General features: G+C 38.9%; 1 protein-coding gene across 5 annotated transcripts in view; it reads right to left on the bottom strand.

Moving 5' to 3' along the window:
- tshz2 (teashirt zinc finger homeobox 2) overlaps window positions 1–12,483 on the bottom strand; it is a 425,545-nt gene that overhangs the window by 263,504 nt on the left and 149,558 nt on the right. The window contains exon 2 of one of the 5 annotated variants that reach the window (XM_062978939.1): window positions 1,241–12,483. This exon is cut by the window's right edge and continues 81,123 nt beyond it. The exons of the other annotated variants lie outside the window; for them this stretch is intronic. The gene's annotated coding sequence lies outside the window, so the exon portion shown is untranslated. Of the gene's footprint in view, window positions 1–1,240 lie in introns of those variants that run through there. 5 annotated transcript variants of the gene reach the window in all.

The following is a 12,483-nucleotide window of genomic DNA, read 5'->3' as shown; positions in this document are numbered from 1 at the left end:
GCTCCTCCTCATTTCTTTCTCCTTTCTTTTCTTCTTCCTCCTTTCTTCCCCTCTTTTCCCCTTTCTTCCCCCCTTTTCCCCATCACTCTCTTCTTTCTCCTTTCCTTCCCTTTTGCCCCACCTTCTTTTCTTTCTCCTTCCCTTTCTTTCCCTCTTCTTTCCCCTCTTTCCTTGCTCTCTTTCCCCTTTCCTTCCCCCTTCCTTCCTTTCTTCCTTCTTCCTTCTCATTCCTTGCCTTTCTGTCCTTTTCCCTTCCCTCTCTTCTTTCACTTTTTCTTTCTTTTCCCCTTCCCTTTCCTTCTTTCTCCCTAATTTCTTCTTTCTCCTTCCCTTTCCTCCTTTCCCTTTCTTTCTCATTCTGTCCTTTCTTTTCACCTTACTTTCCTTCTTTCCTCTTCCATCTCTTCTTTCTCCTTTTCTTCCTCCTCCTCCTCTTCCATCTCATACTTTTAACTTTTTCTCTTTTCCCTCCTTTCTTTCCACATTTCTTCCTTTTTTCCTTCCCTTCTTTTACTTTCTTCCTCTCTTCCTGTATTGCAGGAAGAGAGAAAGATGGAAGAGGGAAAGAAGAGGGAAAGAGATAAAGAAAGAAGCAAAGGAAGAAAGAAGGGATTCTTTCTCCCTGCTTTCTTTGTCTCTTTCCCTCTTCTTTCTCCTTTATGCCCCATATTTTCCCCCTTACATTCCATTCTTTCCCCCTTCCATCCCTTCTTCCCCTTTCCCTCCAATCTGTCTCCTTTCCTTTCTATTTCTTCTTTCCTTCTTCCAACACTCCTGTCATCCTTGTCTCCTTTGTTCATCCCCCCTCCCTTTTTTGTTCTTCTTCTTTTCCTCCTTCATCCATTCTTTAATCATTCTATCCCTTCTCACATCCTTCAACCTGGCTGGATCCCACTACACTGCTATTCCAGGCATTCTCTTTTGCTTTTTAAAATATATATATACACATTGCTTCATGTGAGCGTTCCTATTGTCATTGAATTGCATCTGTGAGCTAATGTAGGTCTAATGGGGGAAGGAAAGAGGAGGGCCAAATGGAGGCTTCTCGGGGTCCATGGAATGGTCCTACCTCACTGAGTGATGACAGAGTTCCTAGGAACAGCTTCCACTAGACTGGAAGTTATTGCAGGGCAAAGGTGGGTTCCTTTCCTAGGCAGACCCCTCTTTCCCAAGAAGGGCACTCTGGAGAGTACACTGAACTTTAATTAAACTCTTGAAAATGTTTCAAAGCGTTAGGCCCATCTCTTTCTTCTTCACAAAGTATTTCCATCTGATGTTGGTTGTGGGGAGGGGAATGCAGATACGAGCTTGCCTCTACTTGAAACCACAGGTTCTATAGATTTTGTAAAGGGAGAGAGAGAGATAAAAATACATATGCACACACACACACCCCTCTTCTTCCCTTGGATAAGTTGGCACAGCCATAGACTAACATGGCCATCCCTATGCATATTTACAGATATGAAAAACATCCAGGTTCAGAGTGAGTAGGCTACTGGTGCCATTTCTCAGCCAGAGCTGTCCAAAACCATCCAGTTGACTACTGTGAGAAACAACATGCCAGAACAGCTAAATCTCTACTTTTATTCAACAGTGCCATGTCTCATGATCTTATGGTCACTGTTGCATTGTAGCACAAATAGAGTTAGCACAAGATACTCTGCTTATTGAACCAAAGAACAAAATGTGGCTGCCTGCAATTTGTGCACAAGAGTTAAATGCACTAGCAGCTGAGGTTTTTTTTTAAATTGTCAACAGGATACTATTGTCCAACACTTCTAAGGGAAGCAGGATAGTTTGGTTGCTGCAGAGATCGCTATGTAACAGCAAGGGCCCTATTGTATTATATTATTATTCTACTTTTAACATTCTGTGGAATTCTGGAGTTTGTAGTTTATTGAGGCCCAAGAATGGCTGGGAATGCTAATGTCTCACTCTGAACTTCAAATCCCAGGATTCCATGCAGTGTTGTCATGGCAGCAAAAATGGAATAGAAGTACTATAACAACATAGTGTGACACTTTAATAACGCAGAGAGTTTGCTCATTGTTGCCATGCATAATCTGACACCTAAAGCAGTTGCCTCGCCCTTCCTAATATTAGGATTGGCCCAGCCTGGAGAAGACAGACTTTCAACTAAACTGAATGAAAATCAAGGCAGTTCATCCTAGCAATCTACTGCCATCCTCTATTGCTACTCCCCCCATCTTTTTCTATTTAGCTAATGCCTGCCTTGGAGTCTTCACAATAACAATGATAAAAAATTCACTATGTAGCTTTTAAGGGGCTTAATGCAAAGACCTTCGGTGTGCACAGTTGTTCTGCTTTTAACTTATTTCTGCAAAGCAGGTATTTTTGAAACCAAGAATTAGAGAAAGTGGCCTCGGGCTAAATTGCAGGGAGTCCCAAATGAGTGTACCCTTTGAGGAGAGAATCAGTGAAGAAGAAAATGAAGATGACAAGGCTGTTGCTTCTTAATAAACATTATCACATTTCCAGCGTGTATTATTTATTACTTTTCTTTCACTGATTTATGTTCTAAAGCATTTAATCTAATATGTATATCTATATACATATATTTCATTCTGGCTCCCGCCCCCTTTAACAAATCTCGCCTTAAAGCGCCTTCTGTGCTTTAGCGCAGCTAAATTAAAATGTTAATTTCGGCAATTTTCTCTCCCCCCCCCCCACTCCCTGTTTCCAGTAAGTCACAGAAATATGATTACATTAAAGGCTTGTGATTGAATCTTGTTGTGTTATAAGGTTTTCAAATTAAAATAGAGCACCAGATTTAGATCCGACACATTTGTTTGGCTTGGTGTTAAGTAAAGCTGCAATTTTATACACATTTTACTTGGGAGGGACCCATGTGGGAATGAAGGAGGACTTACATTTGAGTAAGCATATAGAGCAGGGGTGGGTTGCAGTGTTCCTTGGGAACTATGGGATTAACTGAATGTCAAATATTCTCATATCTTGGATAGGGTTTGGGAAATTGAAGTGACCAAAGTTCTGTTTCTGCTTTTAAAAACATGGGCTGAGTCCTATATCAAGAAACAGAATCATAAAATCAAAAATGTCCACAAAGACCATCCAGTACAATCCTCTGTCATGCACAATTATATACACAGCTAAAGCACTCCTGAGAGATGATAATCCCATGTCTATTTAGGAAGCTTGAAAGAACCGTCAGGCAAATTCAGGAATAGTGTCTATTCTACCGTCAAATAGGCAAGGCAGTTTTTCTAATGTTTAGATGTAATTTGAATTTTTTTGGTTTAAGCTTGCTCCATCTTCTATGTGAAATCTTTGGAGACATTTGAATATGGCTAGCATATCACTCCTAAGCTTTCTCCAAACTCAGTTCACAGAGCTCCCCAATCTCACCCACATGGAGCTTGGTTTTCAGTCCTTTTATCAACAAGGTCACCTGCTTCTGAGGATGACATCAACTTTACACTTGGAGTTATATGACGATTGTGTACTAGAAGGTTGGAAAATTAAACAACCGAAGGTGTAAGCAAATGTGAAATGCATAACTGCAATATTCAGTTTGTATCTGGATATATACTATATTACCAATGACAGTTCATGCTAAATTCTGCTTGCACAACTCAGCAGGAGAGTGTTCTCTGTTAACCTGTTGAAAAAGTGAATTGCCACTTTTTGGAGCTTTCAGAAAAGGCAATTCATCCACTTCTTTGACCAAGAGAAAGATGGACAAAAATGTGTAACAAAATTAGGCATAGATTTTTTTTAAGAGAAAAGGAGTTCACAAGCAGATAAGAAATTGGATTGGGTTATGAATGCAGTGGGGATCTGAGAAACATAACAAAAATGAAATTAACACACTTTCATATCCTCACCGCAGAGTTTTGCTTCTGTGAAAGTCTTATGGGCCCATTGATTTGGCAGGCTTATCAATTTCAGTTGGCATGTCCAATCTTTCCCAAAAAAAACTAGATGTTAAAATGTTCAAATTTCCCTGAAATTTGATTGCTCATATAACATTATCAATTAATTGATTAAATTGAAATAAGGATAATTTTACTCAAAGATCAGTACTTTTGAAATATGGAAGGAATTATGAGACCATTTGCAATTTAATAAACAAAAGCTGCCATGCCCTGTTAGAAAGGTGATCTTTCATGCTCCCTTTTTCATTTCCAATTTCAGTAATACACTAGAAGCAAAAGCCCCCAAGAAAACTAGCATGCTCTGAACTTTTGTCCCCACTAATTAAAATTTACCTTCACTGAATAAAATTGGCAACTACGGACTAATCAGCCAAGCATTGGTTGATTAAACCACCAATTAAATGTATGAAAATATTCACCTCTAGACAATACTTGATCAAGTTGAATGTAGCAATAAGTATGAAAGGTCAATAAGAAAAGGATGAGGGTGAAGGACGTTTGTTGGACAGACAACATAATTTTGATTCTAAGAAACAGGATCTTACACACCTATAGAGAAAGGAACACTAATTCAAAAGGTAAAGAAGGAAAAAAAGCCGTCATAAGGACTATGGTAAATGAAGTTCGCAGAGGAGAATAAACAATGTATTTTAGGGGTGATGGTAATGGGATGATTTCACAAAACTAAAGCAGTCAATCAAACAAAAAGTAAGCTAAATCCTAGGTAAGAATTTTGGAAAGAGAGAAACACCAATACCATTTGTGAATCCACTTTATTAGTGAAATGGAAGCCAGTGGCTATCCTAAGATGGTCTCAATTTTTAACTCTGGCTAAACTTGAATACAGCTCTGACGGGATGTGTTATTTTGTAGACCTTCCGGCCTCCCTCCCTCTTAACCTTCCAGTTACAAAAAGGCTAATTCTTCCAAGCCTTCTGGTCTACCCCTGAGCAGATTCTTCAAGGGGCAGGGTGATGGAGTCTTCAAATGGAAGGATGACAGAGGCTTCAAATGGAAAGAGGCTATCTAGACTGACCCCCTCCCCCCAAAAACCCCTATACACAAAATGCTAATTACCTCTAACTAAAATGGGCTGAAATAGGAGAAACAATGAGGGTTCTTGCGGAGGCACGACACGTATCAAATTCGATAAATTCATACATTTGACATGCTATCTGATGTGCAGGCGTGCCCTGTTCCAAAAACATAAATATTGAAACTTACCCAATATTTTTTGTTTGCTTTTTGTAAATCTCAAAGGCTTCCAAAATTAGTTTCATTTCAAAAAACAGTCCAAGGAAGCAAAGCCAAGCCAAAAAGGCTGCCTTTCCTATTTAAATTATTGGCCTCTTGCCATGAGGAGAGGGAAGCAGCAGGAAAAAAGCAGTGTTCACTGGGAAAGAAACTGAGAAAGCACAGAATTCTGGGAAATATAGTTTGGGAAGGTGAGGAGCCCTATGCCAGAGAATTGAAAAGGCCTTGCCCTAAACTACCTTTCCAAGAATTCTGCTCAGCATCAGAAAACCCCAATCAGGATAGGGGAGAGCTATTTTTCCTCCGTAGCAGCAGCTAGCCAGAATGATCCCCTTGTGTCATTGTATAGAAAATTCAAAGAGATAGCTCTTGCAGTTTTTTATGTTGTTTATTAAAAAAATTGATAAGTGAAACATTCTGAAACTTGATGTGTCAAATGTGTTCTACCATTGTAGCAAGTTTCACCCCAATAGTTGTAAAAATGAGAGAGAAAGCAGCCCCTGAATTTTCACCACTTCTGCAATTACTATTATGAAAAGTAACGAAATTTCATCACTCTCACTATAGTAACGAACGTTTTACTAACAATATGTTAGCAATACTTTAGAAATGAAATGCCAGTGCTCCCTAATTTTGTAATGACTTTTGAAACATTTTTTTATCAATTGCACATGCCTAATTCTCACAAAACCTATATTAGAAGGAGGGGAAACTATGACGTATTTAAAAGGAGAGTTTCTTTTTTCCAGGCTTGGAGATGTTTATATACTTCATATAAATATTGGAAGGCAGACTCTCTTCCTTGCAGCCCAGCAATGGGACTGGCACCGTGTTTACAAATGCTTAATAAGTGCTCTCCTGGAGTGCAGCCAAGATGATCGAAACCCCACAGGATAAAGTCCACAAAGAGCCTAGCAGTCTTAAGCAAGGCAAGCAATCCTCTCCGTCTCTACATGTATCTCTGCCTCTGTTGCCCTGTCATAGACTCTAATTAAACAGTTCTTTGTGTCATCCAGAATCTAGTTCCATTATTAGCTTGACAAAATCTAAACTAGCTGCAACAAGGGACATGAAAAAGCCCTCCAACACAATTTCATTGCATGTCATGAAACCCTGGCTGCAATATCATTCTGTTCTTTGAATCAGATGGTAAGACTTGGGGCAGGATCCTTTGGGGGCAAACCATCTACACAGTGGATGCGCCACAATTTTTTTCATTTTCCTACTGCTCATGTGCACAATAGATGCACAAGCCGTTGTTGTTAGGCTGGCTCCCACACTGTCCCCCTTCCAGAGGAAATTAAAGACCTGGACATTTAGGCAGACCTTTGAGAATCTCTAGCCCAATGGTCCTCAATTATGATACAGCACAGCACTTTCATCCCATGCCCTTGTTCCTTAGTTACAACTTGCACTATCCCTTTCCCTTCTTCTTGTTTACAGTTGGCCATGTTTTTATGACAGTTGACATTATAGGTTATTGGATGCTGTTCTGAGTTCAAATTGTTGTTTTAACACTACTGGTTTTATTTTGTATTGTGTGTTTATTTTATGCGTTGTTTTACACACTTTGTGCCATATGTAAGCCGCCCCAAGTCCCTCCAGGGAGATCTTTTTTTTTCGTGTTAGGAGCAACCGGAGTTGCTTCTGGAGTGAGAGAATTGGCTGTCTGCAAGGACGTTGCCCAGGGGACGCCCGGATGTTTTGATGTTTTACCATCCCTGTGGGAGGCTTCTCTCATGTCCCCGCATGGAGCTGGAGCTGAAAGAGGGAGCTCATCCGCGCTCTCCCCGGGTGGGATTCGAACCTGGCAGCCTTCAGGTCAGCAACCCAACCTTCAAGTCACAAGGCTTTTATCCCTTAGGCCACCAGAGGCTCCTCCAGGGAGATGGAGGTGGGGTACAAAACAAAAATTATATTATTATTATTACTATTATTATTACACAATGCTGAATCAAGCAAACCAGCAAATGCCTGCCATAGGGGTGCAGTCAAAACGTCAGGAGAGAATACTACTGGAACATGGCCATCCAGCCCAAAAAAAACTCACAGCAACCGAATCCAGCAGAACTTCTTGGGTGGGATTTTCCATTCTATTCACTTTCAACTGGATCTTGACCTTCTGCTTATATTGAAATTTGTACACATTTTACTTTATATTTCCCCAAAGAATTAATTTACCATACATGTTTCCTATTGTATGCACTTCAGCTTTCCATATTCCCTAATGAGTTTGTGTTTGTATGAATGTGTTTTTCAACTGTAGACATTTTCAGCTGTTTTCATTTTTACTATTCTTGCGGTATTTTATGTCCCTGAAATGAACCCCAAGCTTCGCAAATGTGAGAATTTCCAAAGCAGTGGATTTTTCCTTGCAACATATTTTATATGATATTGATTTTTTTTTCACTTAGAAACTTGATTGCAGCAACAGCAACAAAAATTCTAACCCTACAGATTTCTCAGAAGCCATGGAATTTCAAATATATGGGGAAGAGAATACTTATTCTGTGGAAAATGTCATAAATCATCTGCTCACCAGCTTGCTACATGTTTCTGGTCAGGACCCAGTTAGGACAAACAGTTTATAAATAGAAATAATTTAATTCATAAACAGATATAATCTTTATTAGCCAATCAGAATGCTTTTACCCTACCGGAGTGTAATACAGACAGAGTAAGTACTGACTGGCCCTCATACATTACATGATGGACTATCTCAACTATTTCCTTCCAACTACTTCAGATGCTGTGAGATACAGGATTAATGAGGGGTGGAAATGAAGTCTGACATCCCATCTACACTGCCATATAATGTAGTTTCATAATGCAGTTTAACTGCATTGAACTGCATTATATGGCAGTGGAAACTCATATAATGGTTCAAGGCAATTAAACTGCATTATGAAACTGCACTATATGAAAAGTAGATGGGGCCTGACAGACGCAATAGCTGTTGTCCATTTGGGGTCCTCAAGGTGAATCTTCTACCCCCAGAATTGTTTTTGTTGCTCTGAACTCTAGATTGGATTATCCTGAGTTTAGATCTGTATTACATGTCCTTAACCTGATAAGAAAAACCAGATAAACCTGGAGAAATGAACATTTCAAATATGGAAAGACTCTCCAATATTATAATATTGCAGTAAAATGAACACATGCTATGAATGTTTATGATCTATTAGTTTGACTTTTAAGTTGCAAAATTTGGAATTTCCTGTTATAATATTCTAACTACCATGCCCACATCCACTTTTTTTTTCGTGTCAGGAGCAACCGGAGTTGCTTCTGGAGTGAGAGAATTGGCCGTCTGCAAGGACGTTGCCCAGGGGACGCCCGGATGTTTTGATGTTTTTACCATCCTTGTGGGAGGCTTCTCTCATGTCCCTGCATGGAGCTGGAGCTGATAGAGGGAGCTCATCCACACTCTCCCCAGGTGGGATTCGAGCCTGGCAGCTTTCAGGTCAGCAACCCAACCTTCAAGTCACTTAGTCCACTACGCCATCTGGGGGCTCCAACATCTGTATTATAGGCAGAACTGTGTGATCTACATTATGGTTTTTTTTTAAAAAAAAAAAAACTAAAACTAAACTAAAATAAAATAAAATAGAAAATAAAAAGTTGAATCTGATTATGTCAATCATGCATGTTTGCATAATTGATCATAGTTACATGTTTGCATAATTGATCATTGACTGATTCTGCCTTATTATGATATCAGGTATGCCTTTTTTCTTTTCTTTGTCTTCTTACTTTTAATTTTATTTTAATTTTAATTTTACAAGTTACATTGTAGAAAACAGAGCAATAAAGGATTTAAGCTTTCCCCCATTTCCCTAGCCCTTTCAAATCTCATTCAGCAACCCTCTAACACTTTTAAAGATTTGAGCAGTCAGTGACCACATACAGTAGAGTCTCACTTATCCAACACTCGCTTATCCAACGTTCTGGATTATCCAACGCATTTTTGTAGTCAATGTTCTCAATACATCGTGATATTTTGGTGCTAAATTCATAAATACACTAATTACTACATAGCATTACTGTGTATTGAACTACTTTTTCTGCTAAATTTGTTGTCTAACGTGATGTTTTGGTGCTTCATTTGTAAAATCATAACCTAATTTGATGTTTAATAGGCTTTTCCTTAATGCCTCCTTATTATCCAACATATTCGCTTATCCAACATTCTGCTGGCCCCTTTTATGTTGGATAAGTGAGACTCTACTGTACTTTCAAGTATACCCTCTTAGCAATAGGACTTGGAATATGGCTTTTCACCATTCTTAGCAACATTAACTGTTTTCCCAAGAGCATTCTTTGTGCTTTCTCCTGTCCTAAAGAAAGGTGAACTACAACTTGTATGAAACCCTTGTTATAATATCTGCAGTGCTCATAAACTGTATTTAAAAAAACTTTTGGCAATATGCAGTATTTTTTCCTCAAAATCTGCTGCTGTCCAGTAAATATACAACTTGGTTACTAACTATGCCTGCTGTAGAATGATACCTTTGTGGACACTAAAAACAATTTAATGGTGTGTCATGGTAGCAATTCACTCTGCTAATAGCCCAGCTCAATAATACTCCATTGCATAAACCTCCTTCAACTTCTGACAAATAAATTCACCTTTATGCACTCTGCAGCAAGCTCCATTTCACTAACAAATATATTTCTCATTTATCCCTACAAATAAATATCCAGCATCTTACTTTTACATTGGCTGTCTCTCCGGGTAAGGTCAGGTGGGCTGCATTTCTACCACGTATCACCTTTGTCCATCATAGCCTCAGAGACAATCAGCTTTGAACCAGTGCATCAAATTATAATAGGAAGATGGAAGGAAGAAAAGGAATAAAAACCTAGGAAAAAATGTGTGTAATTTGATGCATTTCACCAGCAGCTATAACAGCTGTGAAAAGTTTAAATACTCTGTATGTGCAAGTAGCATTAAATAAATGTTTATGGGCTGGCTTTTACAAGTATAAGCATTTTGAGAAGCACTAACAGCAGGTTGTTGTTCTTATTTCTCCTTCCGGTTATACAGGTTCAGTATAAACCTTGATACCACTGAGTTTTGGGAAAATACTTGAAAAATTATCAAAACATGTTTTTTCTAGGGTTGTAGAATCTTGACAAAAAGAATCCTGAACTGACAAGAATCTTCACAGATCAAGACTTATCCTGTGCAAAATTTACATGTTGTTGTTTTGCACAAAAACATCATGTTTTGCACTGCATACATTTTCTGTAAGGCAGTAGTTCCCAACCTGTGTTTTACTAGGGCCCATTTGACCAGGGACCACTCTCCAACATTATCACCAAAAGGGTTACAAATCAGTTTTTGGCCAATTTTAGATTTGGTTTTGTTGGGGCTGGTCAGCTCTGCAGAAAGGAGCAGAAATAAAATAAAATAAAATAAAGAGGAAGGAGGTTCGCGGACTGGATTTTCATTCTCATGGCCTACTGCTGGGCTGCAGCCCATGGGTTGGGAACCATTGCTGTAAAGTAAATCATATGTCAATGCAGAAGTAACAATTCCTGCACAGACAATGTAGTGTAAGAATTGCACTGGATTGAAATATTATTTCTGCATTGAAATAATAAAGCGTATTGAAAATTATGTTTTCTGTGCAAAACAACCACATGCAAATTTTGAGCAGAAAACATCCTAAATTGTGAATAGCTTTTAAAAACAGTGTCATTTTTGAAAGCTTTCTTGCTGCAGGAACAAATGGTTGAAATTACTTACTGCTGCCTTCAAGAAAAATACTTACTTAGGAATTATTTCCGATTTTTTTTGTGAGAAATCTTATTTAGAGGAGCAGTGCCTAAATTTTGTCCCTCTACTACTGCAACATCCTAATTCTACATTTTTCTGTTCAATAATAATAATAATAATAATAATAATAATAATAATAATAATGAAAGAGCAATGAAAAAGCAGGAAGCAAGGCATGAACAGTGTGATTAGTTACTTTAATAACATTTCATATCATGTTAATGAGTAATTATAACAAATTATATTCTGAATACCATTATGAGTTGTGGGAATAAAATACCGTATTTATTCAAATCTATTGTGCCATCAAATCTAATGCATACTTCAGTTTTCAAAACCCTGAAACCACAAAAATTATTAGCTGGTAAAAGTAATGCACAGTGGCAAAAATGCACTCTTTGTAACTTGTTCCAAAAAGGTGTACATTTACAGTTGATATGCGCTTAGAATTCCTTTTTTTACAAATAAAAAGTGTTAGATCACCAAATCTTCACCAGAGAATAAGATAACACTTGATGGGAAGGAAAGGAAGATGGGGAAATTGGAAGGGGGGAAGATGGAAGGAAAAGAAAAAAGGAGGAGAAAGAAGAAAGAAGACAGATGGAGCATAGAAGTAAGGTAAAAAAGAAAAAGGAAGGAAAGCAAAAGGAGGAGGGAGGGAGGGAGGGGGGAGGAAAGGAAAAGATGAGAAGAAAGAAAAGGAAGGAAGAGGGAAAGAGGGAAGGAAAGGAAGGGAGAAAGAAAAGGATTAGAGAGGAAAAGAAAACAGGAGTATGAGAAGGAAAGAGGGCAATTAGAGAAAGAAGAGAGGGGAAGGGTGGAATGGAGAGAGAAAAAAAATGAAGGAAGGACATAAAAGAAAGGAAGGGAAAGGTGAAAAGGTCAGAAAGGAGGTTTAAAAGTGTCCTGGTGCCTTCCTTTCCTCTCCACAGCTGGAGGGGGTCTCGGCAACAAAAGAGCCTCCCTCCCTCGCTCCCTCCTATGCCCCTCTCATATGATCCTGGGGATGTTTAGAGACGGGACCCCTGGCATAGGATCCTGGTGAGGTTGAAAGGTCTCCCAAGAACAGCCTGGGCCAGGTTTGTGGGATGATGCCAAGAGAGGAGGGCAAGGTAAAGGGCAGCTGTACCCTCCACGTTGGGACCAGGGACGTGACTGGAGGTGGCCCCTTGTCTGAAAGGCACAAAGGTCTTTGGGCCTTGCCTTGAGCAAGGTGGCGCTGAACTTGATAAAGTTGCTTTATATGTCTTTCCTTCCCAAATATCAAGAATTTTACTATATTCTTCAAATATGTCTATGTGTGTAAAGATCTCGCCCTCTTACATTACCCATACTCAATGGAAACATACCATATAGGTTAAAAAGAGGAAAATAAGGGAGGTGGTCAGTTGTGCACTAACATTGGTAAGCAATCATAAAGTGCTTCGAACCCAGACTTTAAACACCTAAATACTTTAAAAACCCAGGGCTGAATGGCCCAAACTTTCATTGTCACCTACACTTGAGCATTTGGGGGGAAATCCTATCAAA

The sequence above is a fragment of the Anolis carolinensis genome, chromosome 4 (assembly GCF_035594765.1).
Source record: "Anolis carolinensis isolate JA03-04 chromosome 4, rAnoCar3.1.pri, whole genome shotgun sequence".
Taxonomy (NCBI): Eukaryota; Metazoa; Chordata; class Lepidosauria; order Squamata; family Dactyloidae; genus Anolis; species Anolis carolinensis.
This window is presented reverse-complemented; position numbering and strand designations above follow the sequence as displayed.